Source organism: Capsicum annuum, chromosome 2 (assembly GCF_002878395.1).
Source record: "Capsicum annuum cultivar UCD-10X-F1 chromosome 2, UCD10Xv1.1, whole genome shotgun sequence".
In the NCBI taxonomy this organism is placed as follows: domain Eukaryota; kingdom Viridiplantae; phylum Streptophyta; class Magnoliopsida; order Solanales; family Solanaceae; genus Capsicum; species Capsicum annuum.
Window position 1 is genome coordinate 118,823,565 of NC_061112.1, and position 7,099 is coordinate 118,830,663.

General features: G+C 34.1%; 1 pseudogene; it reads left to right on the forward strand.

Moving 5' to 3' along the window:
• Window positions 1–5,583: 5,583 nt before the first annotated feature.
• On the forward strand, window positions 5,584–6,777 carry LOC124896246 (annotated as a pseudogene).
• The last annotated feature ends 322 nt before the right edge of the window (window positions 6,778–7,099 follow it).

Here is a 7,099-nt window from a genome sequence, read left to right on the forward strand (position 1 = left end):
TTTTTCAACCAAATCGGTATCATTCAGGGACGAACGGTCCCAAGGGGAGGTATTGTAATACCTCGAGTTTTCATGTTATAAAACCACTCATTTTTTTCTCATGAGATCAGATCCAGCGTAAAGTAATGGTTACTCATAAGTTGGCACTCTTGTTTCTATCTTAGCCATGTAGCTATTTTCATGAGAAATCATGCACTCACAGATCAGTTCAGTAACTTATTATGTTTAAGATTCATCTATTCAGTTTATTTCAGTTGTGCATGATAGCTTATAGCCTCATATTCCTCAGTGTTTCCAACCTAATTAGCCACATTCGAGGATGAATGTTCCCAAAGAGGAGAGAATGTAATACCCCGTATTTTCTTGCTAGAATTCTAACCATCGTTCTTATGCGAATAAGCTATAATCCAAATAATTTCTATGTGAATATAAGTTTCATGATCATTATCATAGTCTATGAAGTGGTTTAGAGGTGAAAAAGGTTCATAGCAATGACTTAGAACAAAGTTAAGCTAAGATCATTTGATTCGTCCAAAATTTGACATTAGATTATACAAGGGTCTATTTCAAATGTGTATAACTTTTAATAAACATGAAATTTTTCATCTCAAGACCCACCAAATTATAGATAACTGAATTATCTTTCCAACGATACCAATTTCGCAAAAATACGATACCTGAGCGAAAAGTTACAACCATTTTCGTGAGAGCCAGTAAGCCGAGGCAATAAGCGAGGCAGCGCCCTGCCTATTCTAGCCAGTGTAATTTCCTGTAGTCAAGCTCCACATCCAAAAGGGGTATTTGGGTCAGTTCCCACCCTTAAATAGCTCTAATAACATGAGATTCAGTCCCCAAACACCAAATTATACCCTCATTCTCTCAAATTTTCTCAAGAACACACCTTAGGGTTTCAACCCAATATTCAAGAAACTCAAGATTCCACCATTGTTTTTCCAAATTGATTCAAGATTCAAGATCCCTAGACCAAGAGCTTCAAGTGTCTACCTTCAAGAACACCATTGAGGATTCAAAAGTTCAAGTTTTTACATTCAATTCATCCTAGAAAATCCAAGATTCAAGCTTTCTCATCTAGGATAATCATCTAAGGTATGTGGGGTTTCAACAAGGACAATCCATTCGTCCTTGTGCCCAAAACTTGTTTTAACTTATAAATTAGTAAATTTTATGTAATTTCCCATGAAATTAAATTTAGAGTTTTCACCCAATTTATATTGTTTGAAGATTATGAGTTTACAAGTGATTGAATATTGAATTGCATGACTATTTTCATGTATTTATGCGCGTAACACAATTTTTCAGATTTTCTAAAGTGAGTTTAAGTATGATATTGAGATTCTTGATCTTATTATTTTGATGGTGTTGAAGTATTTTCAAGAAGCATATTGAGTTGGACGTTTTTCTATGATTTTGAATATTTATATATGAGTTCTAAATTGGGATTTCATACCCATTATCACTATTTATAAGATTATGAGTTTTTGAGAGCTGCTGAAGATAAATTTCATGAGCTTGTTTATATTTTCATGAGCATTGCTGAAATTTTCAGATTTTAATATGATTTACGAATGTTTATGTTATCAATCATGAATTTTGAGATGTTTATGTTATCAATCATGAATTTTGGAATTTCATACCCATTATCACTATTTATAAGATTATGAGTTTTTGAGACCTGCTGAAGATAAATTTCATGAGTTTGTTTATATTTTCATGAGGATTGCTGAAATTTCCAGATTTTAATATGATTTACGAATGTTTATGTTTTCAATCATGAATTTTGAGATGTTTTCACATGATTTTGAAGCATGGGTTTTAAGTCATAAGATTTATTCTTGATATTTCAAGAAGATTATGATTTTAAGCCTCTTTGATGATTGTTTACCAAGTTTCAGGAAAGAAATTGATCTTTTGATCCTAAGCTAAGCCAAGGAATCCATATTATTCACATAGTTTGAGATTTAAAGGAGAGAAGCATAATTTGTCTTGATTATAAATTCTTATGCTATTTTAAGGTGGATTTCCTAAAAGTTCTGAGCAATAAGTATGGGAGTAGTATTTAGCACCGAGTTGGGTATGATTCCAAGGTCTCATGCCCCATAACTACGTGCCACTGTAGGTTTTTGAATTTGCCCATAGTGGGCTAAGATAGTGATCACTTAAGGTTCTATTCTGATGGCAAGGGTAGAACAGCTCTTCCCAACGTGGGCAAGACGTTGGACTCCATGTAAGCTCACATGGTTTATGTCAGTTAAGAGAACCTCCCTTCTAGTAAAAAATTAAATAAATAGCTTTTGGGTATTTTTTTTCCTAATAGTAAAGTTTGCAAGTAGTTCCTAAAGTATTTTCCCTTAAGATGTATTTTCTCTACTAGTAAAGGAAAGTTTTTAAAAGTATGTTCCCCAAAGATTTTGGAAATAAAGTGTAAAAGCTCACAAGCTTACCCAGATATTATTTTCTTGAGATTTAAGTTACGAAGTTACAGTTTTAGCTTTCAGATACAAAGGTGAGCTCTTTTTTACTCAGCCTTTATGATTTGAGAATAATGCAGAAATACAGATTTTATAACTAAGTGTAATGACTCACGAGATTTATACTACATGCTTTACTATTCATTATTTATGAGCTTTAGATTTTAGATTTTCTCAAGCTATGCGAGTCATTTACATTTAGCATGCATTATTTCTATAAAGATTGATGATATTATTTAACTATTGCATACACCCCCATATACTCAGTACATCCTCAAAGTACTGATCCACATATATGTCTATGTGCTACATTGTCTCATAATGTAGGTACAAGTTGTAGCGCATATACCATATTCAGTCAGTTCGCAGCTTCCAATCAGCAGGGGATGAGTTCTTTTGATTCAAGGACTCAAGTCAAGTATAATTCTGTATTGTCTTTTTTATTTAGTCGTATTGGGTTAGGATAGTTGGGAGTCATAACCCGGCTATCTATAGTCAGTACTCGTAGAGGCTTCATAGGCAGTCAGTAGTGTTAATGTATGTAATTTCAATTTTATTTTGTAACAGTAGAGTTGTAATCTTGTAAGTTCAGATTTGCATTGATCCAGTTCAGAAAAGTTTTATGTTTCCGCTGATTTTGTTTAGATTTATGTATTTTATTCATTTGCTTGTAAGTATGCCAGTAGAAGGGTTAGCTTGGGATCACTTGTGATCCTAAGCACCGTGTGACATCTCGGGACTCATTGTTGGGGCGTTACAATTACCTGCACCTATATTGACATAAGTCAATATAGGATCCACAATGAGAATGTCAGTACACCACTAGCGTTACTCAGTGAGTCTCAACATTCCCCACTACTAAAATCAGAACGAGACATTGTATAAAACATATATGTGGTAAGGGAATGAGAGAAAACAAGTCATCATGCCTTATGGAGCATATTACAGAGTAAAGGAAGAGAAAAATCACCAAAACTTATAGCTTAGATAATTAGTTCGTTCTTTTCGGTTTCTTTAAATTGATTCAGTCGATTGAACATTTTTAATTATGTCCACTATGGTAATTAATAACCCTTTATACGGTTACTCGTGGCCCTTTATACAACATTAAATTTGTGCCTCATTGTGACAATCGTGGCAACCCTTTGTACAGCTTCTTGTGACCCTTTATATGGTAACCATTCAGGTATGTCAATTCATGGCAAGTCAGTAACCCTTTATACGGCTACTGGTAATCCTTTTTGTACAGTTACTAAGTTATTTAAGTTTTCTTTAAAATTCCAACAAGTTGCTTTATCCTGATCATGATCTAAGGGAGTACATTATGGTTATTACCAACATGAAAGAGAATCACACAAAATTTTGGATGAAATATGTTTTCACTGCTCGATCATGTTTCCAGAGAACAGTCACTATTTTGGGACATTAAACTTAAGAATATCATTGCTTTTGGTTTGTCAACTATGAAAGTTAATTTTCAGGAAAGATGTTACTGCAAGGTAGTAATTACCACATTAATTTGATAAATCCAAAGAGAAAACAGAGAGCACAAGGTAACTAACTCAACAAACGCAATGTGAACTCACTCATTCCAATTAAATTCACATGAGCATTTAGAAGCATTTTGTCCTAACACCTTATAGACATGACTTTGTAAGAAAAGACTTTAGTAAGAGCAAGTCTTAACTCCCACATAATCTCCATCAAATAAATATAAATTTGAGATTTTTAATAAGCATTAAAGTATCTCGGGACTTCACAGTAGTGTCATACCAAGACTTGCAAGTCACATTAGTCATCTCTTATCCTCTCTTTAGCCCTTTTTAAACAATATATCATTGACCACAAAAGATGATTTAAGGATCAAATAAGAATTATTTTTCAAAATCAGTGTCATTCAAGATTCCTCTAAAGCTTTAAATTGAAATTATCTCTCTCAAACATACACACGTTTACATCAAAAACAAAAGCAATGTATAAAACATGTTTTTAAACCCATAGAAGTAAGATCGTTCTACATATATCTTAGCGGAAAAAATTCGAGAAAAGTTTGACTCTTAAAGTTTAAAATCTTGAACCCAAGTAATTCTTGCTTCTAGGAGTTTTGAAGAGAAGTGGGTTATGTTTTTGAAGAATGAGAAACGTATTAAGGGGTTTCAGATCGTTTATTATAGGTGGGGGACGTTTTTATGACGCGGGGCCAAGGTAAGGCCTCCCCCGTACAAGGCACAGTCAAATTCCTTGCTCTAAACCTTCCTCAACACATCGTAACTCACCCCTATTCGATTTCTACTCGGTCTTAGAGTCACGTAGGCTCGTTTCTAGCTCTAACTGGACGTCCAAACATCCATGGCGTTACATAAATAATTTATAAAGTCCAAATTGATATAAAAAAGTAAAAATTGACAGTTGAGTAAATTATTTACTTTCGTATCTGAAACATCAAAAAGTACAAATTATTTTTATTTAGCTAACTAATAATAAAATTTCAAGTTAAGCTAAGCTGAAAATTTATAAAAATAGTGACTGAAGTTGGGCGGTATTGAGTTATGATCTATTATTTAGCTCATCTTAGTCCAAGCAAGATTTGAACAGGCTTGGGCATTAGCTCGTCTTGCCCCGCCAATTTTAGCCTAAACGACCAATTTGTCATCCACATGGAAAAGGAAAACAAAACCTAAGTATAAACCATATAGTAAATGAGAAACGTTACAAAACCAACCTTCATATTGCTGTTTGGCCAATTAAACCTACCTGTCTCTCTTCAAACCGGTGACCTTTCTTTGCGTTTTATCTGCTATAATTTATTTATTTATTTATTGTGCATATTCATGATTTTCTTTATTTCATCTTGCTGCGTTGCTTTTGAATTTAAAAAAATGACTAATCAATTCTGGATCTGAGTAGTAGTATATAGTACCTTGTGCTTTTAATTAGAAGCTCTCTAATGAGACAGAGATAATTAGGATACATAGTACAACACATAGGAGTATTATTTTCAGAGTTAGTATATATATTGTAACAAATAACAACATATAAATAGTACAGATGGTATATATTATCTCATTAATTCCCTATTGATATATCAGTATAAATGGCGGCGGCCGGCTGGTCGGAGCTTCCCCGGGATCTGTTGAGGTTAATAGCTAATGTCTTGATACATATACTAATGAAGTTAGGTTCGCATGTGTTTGTACTTCATGGAGGTCTATATTGCCAACTATTCGCCGCTCACATCCGTGGTGTCTGCTACCTCCTGAAGAAACAAATGAAAAATATGATAAGTACAATCGTTTATACGAAAAGTATGAGAATTTTTATTGTTTATACGATAAAAAGTTCCACTGCCTTGAGGTTAGCAATAGGTTTCGAGGATCTTCCCACGGTTGGTTAGTTTCTACTGATGAAGACTCTCCTAGAATCTATCTCTTTAGCCCATTCACAAAGGTTCAAATGTCCCTTCCACCGCGGTATATGTTTACTGATGTGAGAATTCTGTGAAGAGAATGAGCTTGAACCTTATGATGATGGTTGCATTGGTACTGCATTTTGTGTTCACCGTGGCTTTTTAGAGAAAGTCATCCTATCTTCAAGTCCTAGCAAAGCTAATTGTATGGTTGCTGCCATCTGTGGTAGAAAATGTAACTATTTGGCCTACTGCAAACTTGGAGATGAAAGCTGGACATGCATTGTCAAAGGTATGATGGAATATGATGATGCCACTTTTGATCATGAACAAAAGTTCTTATATGCTGTGACATTCACAAATCATGTGCACGTGTTCGATTTGTTTGCTTCTCCAAAACTGAATGATACTATAGAACCACCATTATCTCAAATAGAAGGGAATCTGCTAAACCGTTACTTGGTCAAGACTTCAATGGGGCTGCTCCAGGTTCAACGACATCTGAGCTTGCAGTGTGAATGGGAAGACCAAACTTATGATTGTTATCAAACAAGCTTCTTCAACTTATATATGTTTGAACCTAGTAGTCGAAGTTGGTGTAAGGTGGGAAATATTGGTGAAAATGTGCTTTTTTTGGGACAAAATTCATCAATTTCAATAGTGTCTTCTTGTCTTCACGGATATAAAGGGAATCATATTTATTTTATAGATCGTCTTCTCGTTTTCGATATGGTTCGTGTTCGAGGAGAACGTTATGACATTGGTGTCTATAACTTGGATAGCACAAGTGTAAAGTCCTTGCAACGCTCAGATATTAAAAGATACCGGTGGCCAACACCAATTTGGTACATACACAGCCCTGAAGATTTCTTTGAGCAGTAACCTCTACTCTTTTCTGACAAGGACGAATATGAAAAAACAAAGCTTCCTCTTTTTCACGCATTTAGTTCTTTACAGTCTAGCCTTTACTATGTTTATGTCTAGTTATTGTTAATTCTTTCATTTCCTTTACGTATAGAATTCAATATATTATAGAAATCGCATTCTAAATAATCTTTTTTACAAAAAAAAATAAAAAATTCTCTATCATGTACTCTTCACATTACTTGCGACCTTTTGAATCTCACTCTTTCTTGAACTGGAATCTGATAGACAGTTTCGAATTAGAAGGTTCTAAATGGGAATAATGTCTATTTTCAAAGGA